This window comes from Podarcis muralis, chromosome 11 (genome assembly GCF_964188315.1).
Source record: "Podarcis muralis chromosome 11, rPodMur119.hap1.1, whole genome shotgun sequence".
In the NCBI taxonomy this organism is placed as follows: Eukaryota; Metazoa; Chordata; class Lepidosauria; order Squamata; family Lacertidae; genus Podarcis; species Podarcis muralis.
The window spans coordinates 65,984,085-66,005,868 of record NC_135665.1 but is presented as its reverse complement, the minus strand read 5'-3'; the positions used below and the strand labels follow the sequence as shown (position 1 = coordinate 66,005,868).

Here is a 21,784-nt window from a genome sequence, read left to right as displayed (position 1 = left end):
TCTTGCTGCAGGTAGGTTTTTTTTTTTTATCTTATATTTTGGAAATGTACATCCAGGTGTTTTTTCCCCTTTAATTTTTTTTGGGGGCCCCGAGAGAATGGGGCCCTAAGCTAGAGCTTGTGTAGCTTCTACTGCGAGTATCTCCCTGGCTTTGGGCGATGCACGGAGCCTTTTCGCTCCAGAACCTCCAGTCCCAGGAGCAGCCCACCTCCCAGTCCAGCTCCGGGGCGGGCAGGGGCCGAGCGGGCTGGACCGCCGCCTGCCTAGAACGCTGCTCTCCCGGCCGGGCCTCGCCTGCTCCCTCTCCGGGCGGCGGGGCTGGACTGGATGGCCTCGGAGGGTCCCTCTGGGCCGGCCGCCCGGCTCCCGCCCCTCCCGGTCCCGCCGCCCAATCAGGCTCGCCCTCCTCCCTCCGCGGCCCCGCCCACCGCGCTGTCATCACAGACCTGCACGTGGAGGGGGCGGGGCCGCCGCAGGAGCCGCGCCTCGCCATTGGCCGCCGGGCGCCGAGGTCTCCGGGGCTGGAGGCGGGCGGCCAATGAGCGCGGGCGGGGGGCGGGGCCGGGCGGCTGGGCCCGGAAGCTGCTGCTCCTGCGGGGCTGCGAGGAGGAGGAAGGCAGGGAAGCGAGCGGGGGGCGACCGCGGACCCGGATCTGCGCCCCCCCTGCAGGGAGACAGGTGGGCCAGGCAGATCCCGGGGCGGGGCGGGGGAAATTGCAGGGAGGGGGAGGAGGAGGAGTCTGATTTGTGGGGCGGGGGGGGTGGAGGGCGAGGGGGTGGGTTTTTTTGGGGGGGTCAGAGGCATCCCATGCAGCCTTGGGGGGGATTCCGTTGGGGGCTGCGCAGGAGAGCTTCTCGAGGCTTTAAGGGAGTGGTTTTTTTGGGGGGGGTCCATAGCACTTGCCCCCCTTAAGATTGCCTTGTGTCGCGACCCTTTTTCTTCTTCTCCCCCCCCACCAAAAATAAATAAATGGGAAGGTGGGGGGGCTTGCAAGGGACCCCCCAAAGTGGAACTGGGTTGGGGTGTCTGCCCCTAGAGATGAAAGGGAAGGCAGGATTTATTTTGGGGAGGTCTTGAGCCTGTGCCCCCCCAAAAAAGCCGAGGGGCTGCTTTGCATCAAAGCCCTGCGCGTGAATTCGGTGTTTTATTCTTTTCTCTCTCCCCCCCCCCCCTTTGCTTTGTTCCTCCTCCTGAAAGGTTCGCTGCCGGCCTGGTTGCCAGAGACGGGAGGCCTGCAGGTAAGAACCGGATCTGACTTGACTGCTGCTGCTGCTGCTGAGCTCTTTTCTGCCTCTGCTCATGGGGCAATGATGTTCTTTCTTGCAAAGGATCCCTTTCACCCCGGCTGAAACCTTTGCACATTCTTCTGGGTGGGGGTGAGGGGTTTTACTTACTTGTTCATTTTGCTGCATTTCTGTCTCACCTTTCCTCAAGGATCTCAGGGTGGTAGACGTGCTTTTCTTGTTGATGTGGGGTCGTAGAATTGTAGAGGGTCATCCATTCCAACGCCCTGCATTGCACTGCCTTTTGCCCAAAAGTGTGACTTGAACCCGTGTCCCTGAGATTAAGAGTCCCATGTTGCACAAGAGTCCCAGCCACATTGTTCCCTGGGCTCACGCACCACCTTATTTTTCTAGGCAACCCCAAACCTTCCATTTTATGGCTGTGATTCTTGCTTTCTCATTAAGGAAAAATGGGCATTGTTTCTGAGCATAGTTGGAATCCCCCAGAAATATCGCTGCTCAGATGCTTCCAGGGAGAACTGGAAGCTTGGTTGCTCTGTTGTGTGTGCACTTTTAAAAAGCTGAATTAAAGCAATGGCCTAGCTTTACGGATTTTGCACCCGTATCTCTGCACCCTGTCTCAATGTGCCTGAATTTGGGGTCTTTCTTTCCCACGCTGTGCTGCAATCCCCTGCAAGTAAGTCCAGCTGAACTTAGTGGACTTACTTCTGAGTAAGTGTTCATAGGCATCTTCTGCTGAGCAGATTGGAGCTCCTAATCTTCTCCCAGGTTGGCTCTTCCTTTTGGAGCGGGGAAGGCAGAGAGGTTTGGGCCACTTCTCTCATAAAGTGGGGGTGGGCTCAAAATGTGGGCCCATCCCGAGGAGAAGGAAAGTCTGGGAAGAAGAGGAGCTGCTGGCTCCATTTCAGGGTTTTGTTTGGATGAATATGCCACTCTCTGCCCCAAAAGGTGCCTAAAGCAGCTCATAGCGTTATAAAGAGACACAGACAAGCATTAGAACTAGTAAAATACAATAAATTGGAAAGAAAAATAGAGCCAGCTTAGCTGCTGTTGCTACCAAGAGCTTTCGGGGAGCGTTGAGGAGAACATTTGAGAATACCATTAAAGACGTCTCCTTGTTTGTAGACTTCCTCCTTTCCCCCTTTCCCAATCTGGCTGATTTCTGGGCAGGTTACTCCCCACCTCCAGTTACCAGAAGGTCTGTGGCGAGGAGGGTGGGGTGTCTGCGCTCTGGCTTTCCTTTCATAACCACAACTTCTGCCCTGTTCCCCGGCCCTTGCCTGGCAGCCTCTGGCTTCCCCATCGCTGTCTGGCTTCAGGGCTGTGACGACTTCCTGTCATTTGTGCTACCAGTCTGCCAGCCAGGTGCTGTGCTGGGCAACAGGAGGGCAAGTCAGCTGCCCATGCCAGGACAGGGCTGCCTTATTAAGACAGACAAAATGAGCAGCTAGGGGGAAGGTTGCAGTGGGGGTGGGAAAAGAGGGCCTAGAAGAGGGAGGCGTCCTGACCAGGCTGTTTTGAGCGCATGGCGGTTGGCACCCGCGAGAGGAGACCACTAAGGACAGTGTGCACAGAGAGTGGGGAGCAGGATCCCTGGGTGATTATACACATCTTGTGGGGAGGAGTGGAATGCTTTTGGAGGTTGCCACTTGCAGAGAGAGACACCTGAGCTTTGGGGTTTTGACCCCTTCTTTGCACTGGAAGAATGCCCTGTGCCCAAATTGGGGCTTCCTTCTCGTGCCATATTGCACCTTGATCTTTCCCTGCTGCCCCTGATAATTGTGTTTGCCTGCTTTGTGCAGGACCCATCATTTGGCCCAGGACTGGACTTTGGTAATCTTTGGTGAGTGAGGCTGGCGTTTGGCACCCCTGAATGGATCTTCTCAGTTATGGATCTTCTCAATTTAGCAGGCCCTTGGCTTGGCATCCTGTGCAGGGGAACCGCCCACACCGTCCTAAATCGGGGGCTACGTGGTCCCTCCCTGAAGTCTCATGTTGGTGGCAGCAGCTGCTTCCTGTCAGTTCTTCTCTGACCTGCCTGGGCTTGTGCCCCGGTTAATCCAGAATAACTCCGTGGCATCCAGAGCGAGGTGTGGAGACACGCTGGAGGGGACCCCTCTCACGTCTCCTGCCTTGCTCATTTAGCCACGCTCTCCCTTTGTTGCCGCAGCCAGTCCTCTGACCTGTGCCTGGGCTCATGGGGCGCTCGAGTTGGAAGGGACCCCGAGGGTAATCCAGTCCAACCCCCTGCAGTACAGGAATCTCCTCTGCGCACACTGCAGCACATGTGTGCCTCCGATTCACCGTTTGCGGGGGGGGGGGCAGGGGGAGGATCCTCCCTGAAGGACTTAGAAGCAGGTTGTGTTGCGAAAGCTCCATGGGGCAGCATTGTGCGAATTTATAATAGCGAAATGAAATAAAATCGACACGCTTGCTTTGGATTGCTTTGCTCTGGTATCACCAGGCAGGGCTGGGAATGTCTCCTGCCTGAAACCTTGAAGAGTCGCAGTTGCCACTCAGTGTAGACAATCCTGAGCTCAGTGGAGCAGTGGTCTGCTTTGGTAGGTCATTTCCATGTCCCGAAAGCCTCTCTCCATATTTTTGCCTGGGGCTTCTGAAATGGGCTGAGGCTGGAGCTCTTGTGGGTGGGTGTTTGTTTGTGTGTGTGTGGGGGGGGGTTCATATATGTCAATCAGCCACCAAGATGGCCTTTGTCCCGTCTTGGATGCTCATACTTGGTGCATGGTCTTTCCAACCCTGCATGTTGCCATTGGCTTATGTGTGTTTGTGCTGTGTGGGGTGGATTTATAAGTGTGTTTTATTCTCCTTACCATGTTGTAGGAATCAATATATTCCAAAATAATTTTACTTAGTTGACTTGGACAGATTTTGGGGATTTGCCCCCACCACTTGGGGGGGGGGTAGGGAAATGCAATGAGAGTAGTTGACTCAGGAGGCAGTCATGCTTCTGAATACAAATCAATTTATTTTATTTATTTCGTAAAATTTATATGCTGCTTAACTGTAAGGAAAAATAACCCCTCAAAGCAATTTGCAAAAAGAATTAAACAATAAAAATTACCAATTAAAAGCGGCCATTTAAAACAGCCAAAGAGCAGTGAGAAGGAAAGATAAACAACAAACAGATTGTAGATATTTGGGTGGGCTTGCTTAAACAAAAAGGTCTTTAGCAGGTGCCAAAGAGAGTTTGGTGAAGGCGCTTGAATGATGCCACTAGGCAGGGAGTTCCCCAGGACTGGTGCTGCTGCGCTAAAAGGTGGATTTCTTACAGGTGCAAAATGGGTGTCGTGTGGCACATAGAACAGTGCCTGTTCTGCGGATTGGAGCGGTTGCGTGGGCATCCAAGCTGCAGAGCGCAGGAGCGAAGGATGCCCTTGTGGTTGGGTCCTGCTCGTGGGTGTCTGGGAAGAGCATCTGATTGGCCACTGTAAAAATAAAAGGAGGCTGAACTAACTGGGCCACTGGCCTCATCCAGGAGGCTTACGGTATATCACATTCTTAGCTGGGGGAGCAGCAGGATGAGTAGATTTGCTGAATCATGCAGACATACCAGCAAGGACCCCTCCAACATTTAAATATATTTGCCTCTTTCTCCACACCCTCTCCAATGACCACAAAATTTAAATAAATATTTGGAGCGTTTCCCCCTGTGCTTTGGACGCCTGGGGTGGTTCTGCGGAAGTGGCTGAATCCTGTACAGCAAGCTACAAGCTGTGCCTCTGCCAGCTCCTGTGAATGCTGGACAGCCGGTGTCTAACTTGGAGGGGAGCCTCCCTCCCCAGTCTCCCAGTTGGATCCCAAGGGGAGCTGGTCCCCTCCTGAAGAGCTGGAGCCCCGAGGGGCCAGGGGCGCTCAGTGGCCTGGGTTGCAAGGCCCAGCCCCTCTTGCAGGAGAGCCAGCTTTGGGATCTGGGCCAAATTCCAGCTGGGGCAATTTAATCCTCCTCCTCCTCTGACCTTGAGGGATTTCACACCCCCTTGCTTCCTGCCCTGGGGGCTGAGTAGGTGAAGCCACAACACCTCCCCCTGTGGCGGGTTGTGGCCCAGTTGGAGGCCAGTGGGGCTTGTCCTGCTCTCCGGGTGCCCCTGTTTCTAGATCCAGCTGGTGGTAGGTGCTGCTCTGGCATTCCAGAATTGGTCCTGCCTGCTCTGGGTGTGGCCACGGATGCTCAGTCTGGCTTGGTGTGCCCCACTTGCACAACAGATGCCCGGGGAGGGTGGCAGTGGTGGTGCCCAGGGCTGGGCAGCGTGAGGCCTGGGGAGCAGGCGAGCAGGCGAGGGATGTGCCGCCCGGTGGGTGGGAATGCCCTTTGGACTGCAGCTCCTGCGCATGGGATTCCCGGCCCAAAAGGGACCATCTAAAAATAACCGCTGCTGTCTCCTTCGGTCTCCCAGCGCGTGAGCAATGGGGCTGTCCTGGAGGGGGGCAGCAGGCGGTAACGTGAGCTGCCGACATTACGCAGCCTTTATCTGCCATATTATGTCTCAGCTCCGGGTGCCCAGAGCGGATCCTCTGCTGGGGGAAGGGTTGTGTGGTCCTGAGGGCCAGGAAGGAGACTGGAGAGGGCTACTCTTGTGCTCGGATCCTGCTCGCTGGTTTCCCAGAAGAGGCATCTGGTTGCCCCCCCCCCCAAGAACAAGAGGCTGGACTAGATGGGCCCACTTTGGCCTGACCCAGCAGGTTTCTCTTGTGTTCTTATGCACTGATGGGGGGGCAGGCCTTTTGGAGCCAGTATGGTGACCAGGGAGGATGTGGGTCAAACCACAGAGCCTTGGACTTGCTGATCAAAAGGTCGGTGGTTCCAATCCCCACTACAGGGTGAGCTCCCGTTGCTCAGTCCCAGCTCCTGCCAACCTAGCAGTTCGAAAGAATGTCAAAGTGCAAATAGATAAATAGGTACAGCTCCGGCAGGAAGGTAAACGGCATTTCCGTGCGCTGCTCTGGTTCGCCAGAAGCGGCTTAGTCAGGCTGGCCACATGACCCGGAAGCTGTACACCGGCTCCCTTGACCAATAAAGTGAGATGAGCGCCGCAACCCCAGAGTCGGCCACGACTGGACCTAATGGTCAGGGGTCCCTTGACCTTTACCTTTACTGTGGTGTTCAGGGGAAGGAGCTGCATCTCTCCAAGGTGGTCCCAAGCAGGGCGTGAGGGTGGTGGTCTTGTGCCAAGGACCCAGCCTGCATTGGCTGGCAACTCTTTGGGCTTTGGGGCTTCTCCCTGCCCCCCTCCCAGCAGAGAGGAGCCCTGGGGGGCTGGACACAAGGGTTGCGTCCTTAGAGTCGGGTAACCTTGCGCCTTGGTGCCTCCGTTGTGGCACAGTGGGGGGGGGGGGAGGAGAAGAGAGCAGGCGCTGTGTACCACCTCCAGGATCGGGATGGGGGTGGTACATGCCTCTGAATAATGCTCATCTGCTTGTCCCCTGTGCGAACAGGGGGCTGCACTCATTGGGCCCCCTTTGGCCTGATGCAGCAGCCAGTCTTCCTGTGTTTTGTTTTGCTTCTTAATTAAATGATTGATCTACTGATTGATTGATAAATTGGCCTTTCCTCCCAAAGGAGGCCAGGGATTAAGAGGGTTCCGTCCGCCTCCTGTTGGGGAGCACAGAGTCTATCTCAGCGGCAGAGAGAGTGTCCTGGGCATGACTCGGTGCCCCTCGCCCAGGCCTGCCCACACTATGTGGCAGAGCCTCTCCAGGTGCTCCAGCAGAGAAGGGCCTGCTCCTCACCTGCTGCCTGTTCCTTTTAACAGTAAGGAGATGCTGTCAAGAAACCTTGCGCAAGCCGGGCGTTTGGTGCAGTTGACTAAATGGGCAGCCCTAAAAGTGGGGAGGTGACACCAAGCAGAGTTCGCTCTGGAATGCCTTCTGAGCCCCAGGCCTTGGCCCCTGAGCATGTGGCGAGTTCCTTTCCTTGGCCACTGCCCAGCCTCTCCTGGCAATTCTTTCAGGCAGCCCACTCCCCCTGCTTGGATCTCATCCCCTCTGCACTGGGGGACAAAGCAGAGGGAGGGGGAGCGGAGCCCGCCCAGGCCACTGAGGCACGTGATGGAGGGGAGAGTCACCATGGCAACCCTTGCAGGGGCTGCTGCCGCTGGTGGAGGAGAGCTGGGCTGTGGAAGGAGCTGCCAGTGTCAGAAGTGGGGTGATTGTGGCAGGGCAGCCTGTCTCCTCCATGCAAGGTCTCGCCCACTCCCAGCAGGACCCCCAGAGCAGCTGCCCGCCCCCCCTCCTAGGATGTTCCTGGAGGGGGCAAGGGCTCTTCATCCACCCCCCACTTCCCTGCCCAGTCCTCGTTCAAGGTTTCCATGGAGGGGATCAGTCTCCCCAGACCTAGCGCGCACACCTGGAGCGAGCTCCCTGGGACCCACGGCCATCTCCTCCATACGGCCCTGATCCAGGTGCCCCTCTGCCAGCCTTTCTCCTCTGCTGCCGGGTCCTGGCACCTTGGCTAGTGAGAGGCAGGCACAGAAATGGGGTCCTGGCTGGAGGCTCAGAACAACACAAAGCTGTTGTCAGGACACTGGTTCACCTAGTTCAGTGCTGCCCACTCTGACTGGCAGCTCCTCTCTAGGGGCTCCTGCAGGGGGTCTGTCCCTCCCTCCCTCCCTGGAAATGTCATGGGGGTGGGATGGGGAGAGTTGAAGCTGGGACCTTTTGTTCACGTTTTATCATTGACTTGTTCCATTTATCTCCCACCGTCTCATTCTGCTCTCCCCCTCCTCATTTAACCCCCAACAACAACCCTGTGAGGTAGGTTAGGCAGAGAGAGCCAGTGGCTGCCCAAGTGAGCCTCATGGCCCAGTGGGGATTTGAACCCTGGTTCCCCACATCCTAGTCCAGCGCTCTAATCACTCCGCTCCTGATGGGAGTTGTAGTCCTGAACACCAGCTTGGCAAAGGCCGCCAAATGGGCATGGAACCTCCTTTGGAAGGGAGCCTGCGCTGGTTTTGCACTGCCCTCTGCTGAGTGGTAGTTCTGCCTGTGTTCTGCTAATGATTAAATTGAACTGGAAATGAAAATTGTACCAGTAACAAGAAGATTGTCCTATAAAGGACAATCACTACAGGCAATGGCCAGCCAGGCTTATCTGGCATTAGAACGCATGTTGCCCCTCGTGGAATGACACCTCTTCCACTGAAGTCAGCCTGGAGGTTCATGTAGCTGGGCGTTGCCTGCACTGACTGGCAGCAGCTCTCCGGGGCTCCAGGAAGGAGGACGAGCTTCTCTTGGGTAGGCCAGGCGATGCCACTGGGAACTGAACTTGCACCTGCACTGCAGCTCTCCACTTGGAGCTCTCCAGGCTCCCCAGACACTCTCTCTCTCCTGCCACGTTAAAAGCCACAGGGGTGGTATTCCAATGAAGCTTTACTCAGAGTAGAACCAACTGAAATTAATCTTAGAATTGGGGAGTTGGAAGGGACCCTAAGGGTCATCTAGCCCAACCTGCTGCAGTGCAGGAATCTTTTGCCCAACGTGGAGCCCATGACGTTAAGAGTCCCACGCTCTACCAACTGAGCCATCCATTGATTTCAATGGGTCTCCTCTGCGTAAAACTCCGTCGACCGCCCCCCACGTTTCTGAGGTTGCCCCAGAGGCGCGAGAAGAGCCGACCTTTCAGAGGGCGCGGAAGGGCGCATAAAACGCCTTCCCCAAAACGCACCTCCCACCCCCCCACCCCGCCCTGGAAAGCGGCCAAGCTGGCAGGGCCGCCCTTTGGAAATCTTGGCTAACATGGGGCGCCCCCCGGGGATCCCTCGGCCGCCGCCGCCGCCGCCACGTCTCCTTCCTCCGCCGGGATCTCCCCGTCGGGCGGCGCCCAGAAGCTGCGCCCGGCGGAGGGAGGGCGGCGCGGAGTGGCTCGTGCGCCCCAGCTGTTGCGCCTCGCCCGGGATTGCGCGCGTCGGGGCTGCGCGGAGTGCGGTGTGGGGGGGACGGTTTGGGGGTGGGGGTCAAAGGGGCGGGGCTTTGGTCCCGGGGAGGGCGGGGCCGGGCGGAGGGGCAGGCGGGCCGTCCAATGGGGCGGCGGGGGCGGGGCGCGGCGGAGCAGCTGGTAGGAAATGGAGCCCGGCGGTGAGTCAGGCGGGAGGCCGGCGGCCGGGGGCTCCGGGGTCCTCGTCGTCTCCCCTTGCAGGGGGGCTGCTGCTGCTGTTGCTGCCCCAGGCCGGGACCAGGAGCAGGCTCGCCCGGAGGGGGCTGCCAGGTGAGCGCGGGCCGCCCGCCCCCAGGGGGGTCCTGGGAAGACGCCCCCCCCCAGCAGGGACGCAGCCTTTGTATCCGCGGAGGGAGGGAGGGCGGGGAGGGGGCTTCCCAGGGCTGCCTTCGGGGGTGGGCTCCCTCTCCTCCCCCGACGAGCGTCGACATGGCACCGGGGGGGGGGGCGCTGTCCTTTGTATGGTTCCGTGTCCCTGCATCCCCCCCCCCTTGCATGGCTCTGTGTCTGGGGGGGGGGGCTACCGGAGCCGCCTCCTTAGATGGGGAAAAAGGCCCCGGGGCTGCCACAGATCTGGCAGGGTTTTTGGGGAGGGGGCGAGATTGGGGGCTTTGAGCTGGACTTGCAGACTGTTGCTTCTCCACCACCACCGATGGGAAGGGCTGCAGTCGCGCCTCGGTCGTTTTAGGGGAAAGGTTGAGGGGGGCTGTAAAAGGACAGTACCCCCCCCATAGGGGTTAGTGCAGTGGGGGCTCTGGAAGGAGGCTGTGCCGCAGCTGCGGGTGCTTTTCAGCCACTCCAGCTGGGTTATTAGTAATAGTTATTATTATTTATTAAATTTGTATACTGCCCTATACCCGTAGATCTCAGGGCAGTGTTCCCCCCTCCTGTGGCTACCCCATTGAGAGTCCTGATTTGGGGGGCAGGCACCCCTTTTGTCTCCAATCTCCTGCTCTCTGCCCCCCCCCACCTGCCAAGGTTGCAGAACCGGGTCTGGCAGGGGCCGGCTCGGCTGCTCAGATCCTGTGCCGGTTTCGGGTTGGCACAGCCTCTGCCCAGGTGTGACCCAGTCCTGCCCATTCCCTCCTGGATGGGATGAGACAAGTGTTTGCTCACAAGCCAGGTGCCAGCGCCAGCTTCCCAAAAGCAGCCACCCAGATGTGACTCATGGCTCCAGGTCCCTGAGCTTTCTCAGCCCCCTTTGTTGCCAGGGTTGGGGGGGGCAGCTGTGCTTGTGGCCTGGGGTTGGGCTTTTTGGTCCCAGGGTCTGGCTGGGCTGGCAGTGGCAGCATATGTTGGTGCGGGGCCTTTACCCAGTGGCAGAAGCAGGAAGGTCTCCGCCCCCAAAGAACTTACATTCTGAAATATCAGGGAATGGAGAGGGCTGACTGGGAGGGCTGTGAGGCAAGGCAGTTTCAGGGGCTTGGGCTTCAGAGGGGACTGTGAGGGTCATAGAATCCAGGGACCCAATTCAGGAAGCCATAGGCTTTCTGGGCTTTAAGGATTGCTCAGCATCATCCTGTGTTAGCTGAGCTGCTTCCTTCCTTTTCTTTCCCCTCCCCTTTTTTGATCTCATTTTGCAGGCTCTCTGGGGCTGGGACCTTTGCAAGAGGTCCAGAGGGCAGGGACACGAGGAGGGGTCTTTTCTGTGGTGGCTCCCCGTTTGTGCAATGCTCTGCCCGGGGAGCCTTGCCTGGCACCTTCATTACATATCTTTAGGCGCTTCTCTATAACCGGGCCTTTGGATGTTTAGCATTCTGTGACAGCAGCATAGATTTAGGGTGCAGCTGGCTGGGTGGGTGTTTGTTAAGGAAGCTTGTTGCGAGTAGCATTGTGGCCAGGCAGGGGCAGGGAGATTTCTTTCCTCTGCCAAGCCCTAGAGTGGCTTCCTGGCCTCTTGGGCCTCCGTGCAACCCTGGCAAAGGTCTGGGCTGGAGCTATCAGCTGGGAATGCCTCTGGCTTGCCTGGCACTGCCTCTCCTCTTGCCCCCTTTCACCCCCCAGGCTCAGCTCGCAGGGACCTCGTTGCCCTCCTCCTCCTCCTCCTCCTTGTTCCCCAGCTGGGCTGCCCAGAGGAGGGCGTGGGGCCTGCGTGGCAGGTGAGGCTGCCAGGGGGCATCTGAAGCAGCTGAGCTGGTAGGGCAAGCAGGCAGGCTTCCTTTGCGCCAGCTGGAAGGTGTCCTTATCGCCCAGCCTTGCCCTCGCGTCTGGCGGGGCTCCAGGCCTCGGGGCCAGCTGCAGCACCAGCCTCCCTTCCACCCCTGGAGCTGGTTCTGGAAGCTGTGGCAGGGCCCTTGCTGGCTGGATGCCACAGAGAAGCTGTGGCATTTCTGGTGGCAGCCCAGCAGTAGGTGAGTCAGCCGGGAGAGAGGCGTCCTCTGGGGCTGACGCGGGCAGCTCTTGAGTCAGCAAGGAGGCCCAGCTGAGAAGTGGAGACAGGAAGCTGCTTCACCGCCGTGGCTCCCCTAGCCCCGACTTCTCCCTCGGCCTGCAGGCGGTGGGATCTCATGACCGCACTCCCCTCTGGCAGTGAGCATGGGGGGGGTACTACAAACAGGCGTAATTTTATTTGCACGCCGCCTTTCCACATTTCAAGCCATGTTCAAGGTGGCTTCCAGCATGAGAAAAATGCAGAACTGCTAAAGTAGTCATGAACAGTGAAAAAACCTTTTTAAAAATGCACAGCCAGAGTGAGCAGTTTCCACATAATTCACAAGAAGAACTAAAATAAATATACGAAAAAACAACAACACACCACCCAGCAACAGCAGCAACAGCCCACCCCCAACAACAAACCCCAAATAACTCCCCAGCCTAAGAGTCTGCTCAGCAGCTTTCGTAGTTGGAGTCAGTCCAGGCCCTGCGCTTCCAGGCAGCGTTAGAAGCTCAGATCTATAAGCCAGGCGCCAAATGACTTCTTAAACCAGGGTTACAGTCACCAAAACGGAATGCCTAGTTTTCTATTTTGGGGACAGACGGCTTGAAAGTTGTGTTTTTCAATGTGGCTTTTGGGTTCCCGACATTCATTCTGATTCGGCAGATAAAATATAGCAGATGGAATTACACAGGATGTGTTGCTAGTGGGTGAGAACAGTCAAGATTCAAGGATCTCCAGGGATGCACCTCCAGATGGGGGAGACGGCAGGTGCCAAACTGGCCCCCGGGCATTTTCACCACAAGAGGCCGATAGCCAGATGCAAAATGCACATGTCGCCGGGCACATTTTGAAAGTTGCTTCCAGGCCAGGTGGAAAGAGACCTACAAGGCAGAGAGCAGGTGTTCCAGGGCTCACAGCAGAGCCGGTCTCTGGCCTCGTCAGCAGCCTCAGCTCCTGCAGCTGGAGTCAGTCAGGCCCCGCCCTAGACCAGGCCAAAGGGGGCTCACCTAGTTCCAGCTGCCTGTTCCCACAGTGACCAAGCAGGGACCCCATGGGGAGCCCCTGTTGCAACAGCAACTCTCTGCTACTGTGTTTTCCAGAAACGGGGATTCAGAGGCATGAAGGCAGAGCAGAGCAAATCGTCTTCCAATAGCCCTCTTCCTCCATGCCTTTGTCTGGTCCTTTTCAAAGGCCACACTTTAACTCTGCACTGAGTTCCCCAGTTTATCTATGCTCTACATGAAGAAGAAGAACTTTCTGTTCTCTGCCCTGCATCTTCCAACACACAGCTTCCCAGGCTGCCCATCAGCTCCCTAGAGCTAGAGAAGCTTTTCCCTGTCCACTTTCCCAGGAAAGGCCTTGGGAGCTTCGTAGGGACAGCTGCCTTCTCAGCAATCAGCACAGCGTGTCAGTGGGGTCCAAAGGTTTCTGCAGCTTCTGTGCTTTTCTGTATTTTGTTATGGAGCTCAGAGTTCCTCTCTGAATCCAGAGTGCTCAAGCTCTTCCCCTTTGTTCAGTTGATATATTTATTTTATTTATAAAAATATTTATTGGTTCAAAATTGGGAAAGGAGTACGGCAAGGATGTATATTGTCCCCCTGCTTATTTAACTTATATGCAGAATTCATCATGCGAAAGGCTGGGCTGGATGAATCCCAAGCCGGAATTAAGATCGCCAGAAGAAATATCAACAACCTCAGATATGCAGATGACACAACCTTGATGGCAGAAAGTGAGGAGGAATTAAAGAACCTTTTAATGAGAGTGAAAGAGGAGAGCGCAAAATATGGTCTGAAGCTCAACATCAAAAAAGCGAAGATCATGGCCACTGGTCCCATCACCTCCTGGCAAATAGAAGGGGAAGAAATGGAGGCAGTGAGAGATTTTACTTTCTTGGGCTCCATGATCACTGCAGATGGTGACAGCAGCCACGAAATTAAAAGACGCCTGCTTCTTGGGAGAAAAGCAATGACAAACCTAGACAGCATCTTAAAAAGCAGAGACATCACCTTGCCAACAAAGGTCCGTATAGTAAAAGCTGTGGTTTTCCCAGTAGTGATGTATGGAAGTGAGAGCTGGACCATAAAGAAGGCTGATCGCCGAAGAATTGATGCTTTTGAAATGTGGTGCTGGAGGAGACTCTTGAGAGTCCCATGGACTGCAAGAAGATCAAACGCATCCATTCTTTTTTTTTTTTTTAAATCATATTTATTGAAATTTCCAAAATACAGAAAGTAAAAGTAAAACAAAAATAAAATACATTTGAAACCTTACTGTCATTATCCACTTTCTGGGACTCCCCCCTCCCCCATCCCTACCATATTCCCCTTTCATAACGTTGGTTCTACAAGCTCTCACTCCCAATTTAAAACTTAATTTGTTTAACCCAATATTCAGATTTGAATTTATACAGTCATCATCATTACCTTAAATAAAAATCAAAGATTCTCCCCCCAAAGTCCACCCCATTTTCCTTCCACGAATTCCCTTTTTTTTTAATAAAGATGCCCCAACAAAGTATAAAAAACTATATAAAGATATAAAAGATAAAAAGTATATAAAAAAAAGTTCCAGAAAATAGTTACCCAGCCTTTGGATTCTAAATCTCCCCCCCCCTTCCCCGGTTTAGATTCCCCATGTCCATCAGTCTGTCTGTTGTCTGCCTGGAAGTCTTAGATCCATAATCAGATTTTCCCCCATTTCCTTGCCAGTTTTTTTTAAAAGTTATTTTTATGGTATTTAACTTCCAATCTCCAATCCAAAAACGGCCCCTAAGGGCCTTTAGTTTCCTTGGTCTTTAAGGCTCCCCCCATTGTTCTTTCCATGTTGTAGTCCAGTTTCTTGTCTTGTTCCGCTGCTAAAACGTTCTAATTCAGAAATTTAGTAGCTCTACAGGGGTTGTTGTTATTCAGGAACAAAAACTTGCGTTCAGTCCCTTCCTTTCTTCAATAGAAAATTCTATTGTCTCCTTTAATGTAAGCACCCCTGTAGACAAAATACTGTTTCAGTTTTGCAGCTTTCCCAGGAGATAACAAGTCCAGTACAATTCCAAGAGTATTTTTCCACTTACGACCATCTTTGTAATGTCCCGAAACCCCTCTAGGGGGATTGTAGTAACTTTGTTTCCTCTGATCCGAAAGACCGATTGTTGTTCCATATTTTCAACATTTTGTATCCAAATCGTAGCAAATTGTAATGAAATTAACTAGCAAAGTCCTCATAGCAGAGTCCTCTTTAAATTTTCCGACTTTGACAGCTACTTTGACAGCTGTCAAAGTCTCCGTCTCTTTTCACCAGGCTCTCTCACAAATCGCCCCGGTTCCCCGGGGGGGGGGGGGGTGTTGCGTTTTCCTTCTCCCTCCACTCTTCTCCTCCAGCACAGTTCTTGTAGTTTTCCATCGTGGAATTCTTAATTTTTGTCAGAAATACGCTTCTTTTTAGACCTTGGTTACCCAGTCCTTGTTTTAAAATGTTTACAGTAGGGAGGGGGACTGACTTCCTTTTTGGATCCCCCCCCGCTCGTGCCAAATCCGAAAAAAGATTCCTTTTTTTCCCCCTTTTAAACCCGGTTTCCCAATTACTCACGGGTTGTTGTTAAAAGTCCAAATTTTCAATGGAAGAAGTCAGCGCTCTCCGCCGGAAGGCATGCGGCTTCGCTCGGCAGGGAAAGCAGAGGACTCAAAGCACCACGCCACTCCCCGGCACCCGATCCGTAGCCTTTAAAAAGGCTCCTTCACGAGTCGGGAGGGCGCTAACGGTGCCAGCCGAGTCACCCATGTCCACGGGCTCCGTGCCCGTGGTTTTTAAGGGTCCCCGCGTCGCCGGCGCGGTAGGACCCAGCCCCTGCCGAGCAGGCTCCCTCCGGAGCTCGGAGGGAGTCCGCCATTCGGCGATGGCGCCAACCCGGAAGTCCCAAACGCATCCATTCTGAAGGAAATCAGCCCTGAGTGCTCACTGGAAGGACAGATCCTGAAGCTGAGGCTCCAATACTTTGGCCACCTCATGAGAAGAGAAGACTCCCTGGAAAAGACCCTGATGCTGGGAAAGATGGAGGGCACAAGGAGAAGGGGACGACAGAGGGCGAGATGGTGGGACAGTGTTCTCGAAGCGACCAGCATGAGTTTGACCAAACTGCGGGAGGCAGTGGAAGACAGGAGGGCCTGGCGTGCTCTGGTCCAGGGGGTCACGAAGAGTCGGAAACGACTAAACAACAACAACAAATATTTATATGCCACTTTTTCATTTTTTTAAAAATCGAAGTGGTTTGCAACAAAAGCACATGCAGTTATGGGCTGTTGGCTGCTTTGCGAAGTTTGTTCTTGGCTACTCCCCTCATGTGTTGGGAAGCAGCTTGCAGATTTGGGTGCAGTTTGTCTTCTGCGGCTGATGGCCTGGCCACCTTCCCTTCTCAGTCTGGCCCAGGATGAAGCAAGGTGGGCTCTCTGGTACCCAAGAGCCTCTGCTCCCTGCCTGCCCGTGGGCTCTCAGTGCAAGTTGCTGGCAATCCTGAGCAGGAGATGCTGACAGCATCTTCACATCCCAGAAGAGGTGTTTTCTTGGCCTCTGAGAACAGGATGCTGGGCTAGATGGGCCTCATCCTGAAGCCTCTTATGTTCTTGTGCCCAATATGCAAAGATTTGGAGTGGGCAAAAAATAAAACTCTGGAACAGATTTGCTCTTTCAGCAGAATAATCACCAGTGAAATGGTTAATTGCTGTGTAATGGAGTCCCTCCAGAGGCTGCTCCTTCCAGAGACCCCCCCTCCCCTGCTCTACAAACATGTTTTGTCTGCTTCTGCATGATAAGGTTGAGAACTCCAAAACTTCCTGAGCCCAGGCAAAATGCTCTGTTATTTTTAAAATCGATTCCAGGGCGATCTATATTGTCCCCACCCCCCCTATCTTTGCAGCAGAAGTAAATTTACTGTGAAGTAAATCCATCCCAGAGACAATACAGTAGCCGCCAAGCGAGTTTTGCGGCTGAGTGGGAATTTCAAAGTGGGAATTTAAAATAATATAAACTGATTCTATGTTTGCCAAAGTTTTATTCTCGGTGTTTGTGGTCCCCCACCCCGATTTGGCAGCTGCCAAAGGATGAAAATGAAAATGCAGAGTGTCCTGTGGGTTGGGGCCTGTGGCTGCCTTCGCCTCTCACCCTGGCTGGTCTCTTTGTCAGTATAGATTGACTAAAAACCAAGAAAAATGTCCGCAACTTTCCTTTCACTTTGCAGAAACGCCCCGAACAGCGCTCTTTCTTTGCATTCCAATTGCAAACTGAGTTGTGCATTACACATTGCGTGTTTCTAAAGTTGTTAGGGAAACTCTGGCTTCCCTGTGTCAGCGAGGCTCCATCCTGGGCCTCTCCCTGCCGCCTCCCTGGCACCTGCTCCCCCCTCGCCAACTCCCTCGCCTCCATTTCCTGGAGTAAGTTTGCCCAGGCTTGACACCAGCCGGTTCTTAGCCTGGCGCTGTCCTTTCCTGGAGCTCGCCCGGGTGTGTGGGTGTACTGGGTCAAGGGCTGGAGGGATGGGCTTGGAGCGAGTTCAGATTCTCCTCTCTCCATTTCTCTTCCTCACCTGCAACGTGGGAATAGCAGCAGCGGCCTGCCTTGCAGGGCTGTTGTGGAAGCTCACAGGGCTGAGTCTGTCAAGCCCTTTGCCCATAAAATGCAGGCTCGACTGGCAAGTAATAAGACACCTTCCATATTATGGGAGGCTGCATGGGCATCTCTCTGTGTGCCAACATGCGTGGCAGAGAAGGGCATGGCTGTGGGGCGGGGAAGCGACCCACAGCTGTTCCTGGGGCTGCCCCTCGGGTCTTATCTGTCAGAAGCAGCCAGGGAAGAGCTGCGTCTCTGCCCTGTGTGTGACAGAGAGAGAAAGGGGCAGAGAACAAGCTTTGCTTAGGTGTGACTGAAATGGGTGCTGCAGCTCGGGGGGACAGAACGGCATCCGCCAGGGAAGCTTTAGCTGTGGCTCCGGCTTTTCGGGGGGTTGGACTGGATGGCCCTTAGGGGTCCCTTCCAACTCTACCATTCTATATCTCCCCCCCCCCCAGTTGTAGCTGGGGAAGGGGAAAGACCTGTCTTGTGGATCCAAGAAATAGGGAGAGGGGAGAGGGCTTCCAGGCCTGGCTGCTTGAAGAGACCCTGCAGTCTAGTGGTTAGAGCGTTGGCCACGGAGTCCAGGGCTCGAATCCCCACCCAGCCCTGTAGCTCCCTGGGTGAGCTTGGGCACCACTCGCCCTGCCTCTCAGCCTGGCATCCCTCACAGGGTTGCTGGGGGGATTAAATGACGACCAGGAATGCCAGCTTGAGCTCCATGGAGAGGAAGGTGGGGCAGAGCGGTCAGTTGTTCCCTGTTGGCACCCTGGCATTGGCTGTTTGGGCTTGGTGGCGTCTCCGGGGGCAGCGGGGCTGGAGGAGGGCACTGGCAGGAGACCTCCCTTGCCCCCCCAATGCCCCCTGCCCCCCTTTTGTTGTTTGGCTTTCTTGGCTGATTTACATACTGTGCTCCCATTGGCTGGCTCAGCCACCACCATGGTGACAGCTGACTGAATGGGGAGGGGGTGTCTGTCCAGGGGAGCTGAATTGGGAGGGGGGCAGCAAGCAGAGCCAGACCCAGGACCCTGGGAACTCCCTTTGCCTAACTCACCAGTTTGGGTCTTTACCCGCTTGGCACTTGTGCCAACGTGGGCAGAGGCTCCCTCTCTGGCTCTTGGGGAGTCTCTGGGTGCCTCTGCAGGAAGAGAAAGGTAAAGACTTGCTTTGGAAGGAGCTTCCTGCCTAAAAGTGGCTGAGGACTGCCTACCCCTCGGAATATGGCTTGGCTCGCTTGCCCGAGCCCTCTAGCACTGACTAGATGTGCGGATGGGTCTGTGGAGGGAGCTGGGGGATGATCAGGACGGGGGGCAGCCCCACCCCGGGGGCAGGGGTCTGTCGGATTCAGCCTTTGCCAACTTGCCGCCCTGCCGTTGGTCTGGACTACCACTCCCATGATCCAAAACATAGAATCATAGTTTTTTCTAGAGCTGGAAGGGACCCTGAGGATCATCTAGTCCAACCCGTCTGGCGAACCACTGGTTGGCAAAGGCGGAATTGGACCGTCCGGCCTGCGGTCCCTTGAGATGAATGGCATGGCCTCTCCCACATGTAGGGGAGCAGGGCTGGGGTCTCCTGGATTCTGCCTAGGGATTTACAGCCCAGAGAGGCATGAGGAAGGGGTGGGGGCGCTTCTGGACCACCCTTGTGGGCTGTGCACTTGTGATGCTTCCTTTTGCTTCAATTTGGCCCTGTGTGGCTCCAGCGCTGGCCTTGGGGGGCATTTCCCGCCTTGCCCCTGCTCCCTCCCTGTCTCTGGTTTCGTGCTTGTAATTCCAACCCCCGTTAAATACAGTCATACCTTGGAAATCGAACGGAACCCGTTCTGGAAGTCCGTTCGACTTCCAAAACGTTCAGAAACCAAAGCACTGTCCCCTTGCTTGGTTTGGGGCCCTGGGCTTCTTTCTGCTCCCTGCCTTACATTCTTCCTTGGGATTCCAGCATCCTCCTCAACTCCTGTGAAAGGATTCAGTTCTCGCTCAGCCGGCGGCAGCAGCCTCTCTGCAGCCTCGCTGCCCCTATTTGGAGCTTGCAAAAGGCTCCAGGAGAGGTCTGCCAAGCCCAGAGGCCCTGGGCCTCTTCTGCCCCCTCTCCCCACACACATATGCAGTGGGGGGGGGGAATGGGAATTGTGGGTGGCAGGGCCCCACCGCTGCCTCTTGCCCACGGGACTTTGACCCATCCCTGCTCAGCCAGAGGAACCTGGGGGCGTCTATAGTCCTGGTTCTCCAGTTCTCTCCTTTTCAGGTCTGCCTGCTTCATTATGAGGCGATGAGTCCCACCAGTTCCTCCTTCCTTTCTCTCATGAGGCTGGCATGGCCCTTCCAGTTCAGATACTGGATGCCGCCTCAGCCTGCTGCTTCATTTTGCTCAGAATAATAATAATAATAGTTTATTATTTATACCCTGCCCATCTGGCTGGGTTTCCCCAGCCACTTTGGGCAGCTTCCAACCGAATATTAAAAACAATGCATCGTCAGACATTAAAAACTTCCCTAAACAGGGCCGCCTTCAGGTGTCTTAGTTGTTTATTGCCTTGACGTCTGCTGGGAGGGCGTTCCAGAGGGCAGGTGCCACCACCGAGAAGGCCCTCTGCCTGGTTCCCTGTAACTTGGCTTCTCGCAGGGAGGGAACTGCCAGAAGGCCCTTGGAGCTGGACCTCGGTGTCTGGGCTGAGCGATGGCGGTGGAGAAAGGGCTCCTGGGAAGACAGATGCCACAGGAGGGACAGGGCAGCACCTGAACCTGCCGTACAAGGAAAGCAGAGCCCGGGAAAGTGGCCTCAGCATCTCTCACCCTCTTATTGCGAAGTGTTGCACAGATTCTTTTCCCACTCGCTCCTCCTTGGGGCGCTAGGCCTCCTGCTCTCCCTCTGTGGTCGGTGGTGGGGCTCGTGGCTCCCACGCCCCTGTCCCCTCTTTCTCCCTCTGTCTCCTGCTTGGCCCATGCTGACAGGGAGAGCAGGTTTGGCTCAGCCAGTGGCTTGGCTTGTGGGATGCACCTGGGCCTGTTGGCTGGCTCCTCTCAGTCTCCTCTTTTCCAGGATAAACATACCCGGCCCTTTCAACTGTTCCTCATCAGGCTTGGCTTCCAGACCCTTGGTCATCTTGGTTGCCCTCCCTCCCCTGCACGCCTCCCAGCTTCGCAATATCCTTCCTAAATGGTGGTGCCCAGAAGCGGACACAGTGTTCCAGGTGTGGTCTGACCAAGGCAGAATAGAACAACGGCCCTATAACTTCCCTTGGTCAAAACACTAGACTTCTGTTGATGCAGCCTAGAATAGGATTAGCTCTTTTTGCTGCTGCATCACACTGTGGACTCATGTTCCACTAAGACCCCAAGATCCTTCTCACATGTACTAAGTGGTCCCTTGGTTCTCAAATGCCTTGGTACTCAAACAACTTGGAACCCAAACACTGCATACCCGGAAGTAAGTTTGCAAACTTTTTTCGGAAGCCAAACATGCTCCGTTTTGAATGCTACGCTTCCAATTTGAGTTCCACACTTCCGTTTTGAGGTCTGTTTTTACTATTTTGCGTTTTTGTGGTTCTTTTTTGTTTTGCTTTTGTGACTGTGTGGAACCCAGTTCAGCTACTGATTGATTGATTGTGTGACTGCAGTACATTGTTTATTGCTTTCATTTTATGGATCAATGGTCTGGTTAGATCGTAAAATTCATGCTCAATTGCTGTTTTAGCGGTTGTTTTTAAAACTCTGGAACGGATTAATTCATTTTGCATTACTTTCTATGGGAAAGCGCGCCTTGGTTTTGGAACGGACTTCCGGAACGGATTAAGTTTGAGAACCAAGGGACCAATGTACTGGCAAGCCAAGTGTCTCCCACCTTAACTAATACATATTATTTGGTACTTGAGAGAATTTGATGATTGCATAAGTAAGCATTATTTTTGTGCCCTTTGAGGGGCCACGTGGCAACGAGTGCATCTCTCACCTGGTCCTCTGTGTGCTTCTCCCAGGTCTTGAAGAAGGGGCTCTGCCAGAATCGAGTGCTTCTGGGGTCTCTGCCGCTGGCGGAGTGCCATGGGGAGAAGACCCCTGCTGCCATTGCCGCTCTCTGTTTGAAAGGTCCTGTGGAACTGGTGAGTTAGCAAGTCAGGTAACCTTTCTTGGCATCACATAAGAACATTCAGAATACATTCAGAATAGATAGGCCAGTGCGATCTCGTTGCCACCCAACGGCACAGTCACCCACCAAAGGGCAGAAGAGGCGAGCATCCGCCTCATCTCTGAGGGTTTCCAGCAAGGGCAGGATCCTGTAGCGTACTTCGGCGACAAAAAATCAAGTAGAGGACCTTAGCTGCTGTCTTGGTGAGTTCCTGGTCTCTCCCCTGTAATAAGAAGCGCATGACCTCCCTCTCTGGTTTCCATGTTGGAATACATAGATGGTCTAGAAATTGTTGGCGGAGATCACCCTACAGTTAAGGGCCATGTGAGCTAGAGTTTGGTGAGTGCGCAAGAGAACAGCCTGCGGTTGCAGCATGATTCCTGCTTGCAGGGCGAGTCTCTGCTGAGCTTCCCACTGAGCAGGGACTGGGGACCCGTGGCCCTTCCACGCACTGCGGCAACCAGCCAGTGGCAGGGGGTGGGGGTGGG

General features: G+C 54.8%; 1 protein-coding gene across 3 annotated transcripts in view; it reads left to right on the top strand.

Annotated features, from left to right (window-relative positions):
• The first annotated feature begins 559 nt into the window (after positions 1-559).
• The window catches only part of ATOSB (atos homolog B), a 34,797-nt gene continuing 13,572 nt past the window's right edge, over positions 560-21,784 (top strand). For 2 of the 3 annotated variants that reach the window (XM_028748379.2, XM_077936595.1), the window contains exons 1-3: positions 560-678; positions 1,199-1,239; positions 21,148-21,270. The gene's annotated coding sequence lies outside the window, so the exon portion shown is untranslated. Of the gene's footprint in view, positions 679-1,198; positions 1,240-9,311; positions 9,467-21,147; positions 21,271-21,784 lie in introns of those variants that run through there. The other variant, XM_028748380.2, reaches the window with a different exon arrangement.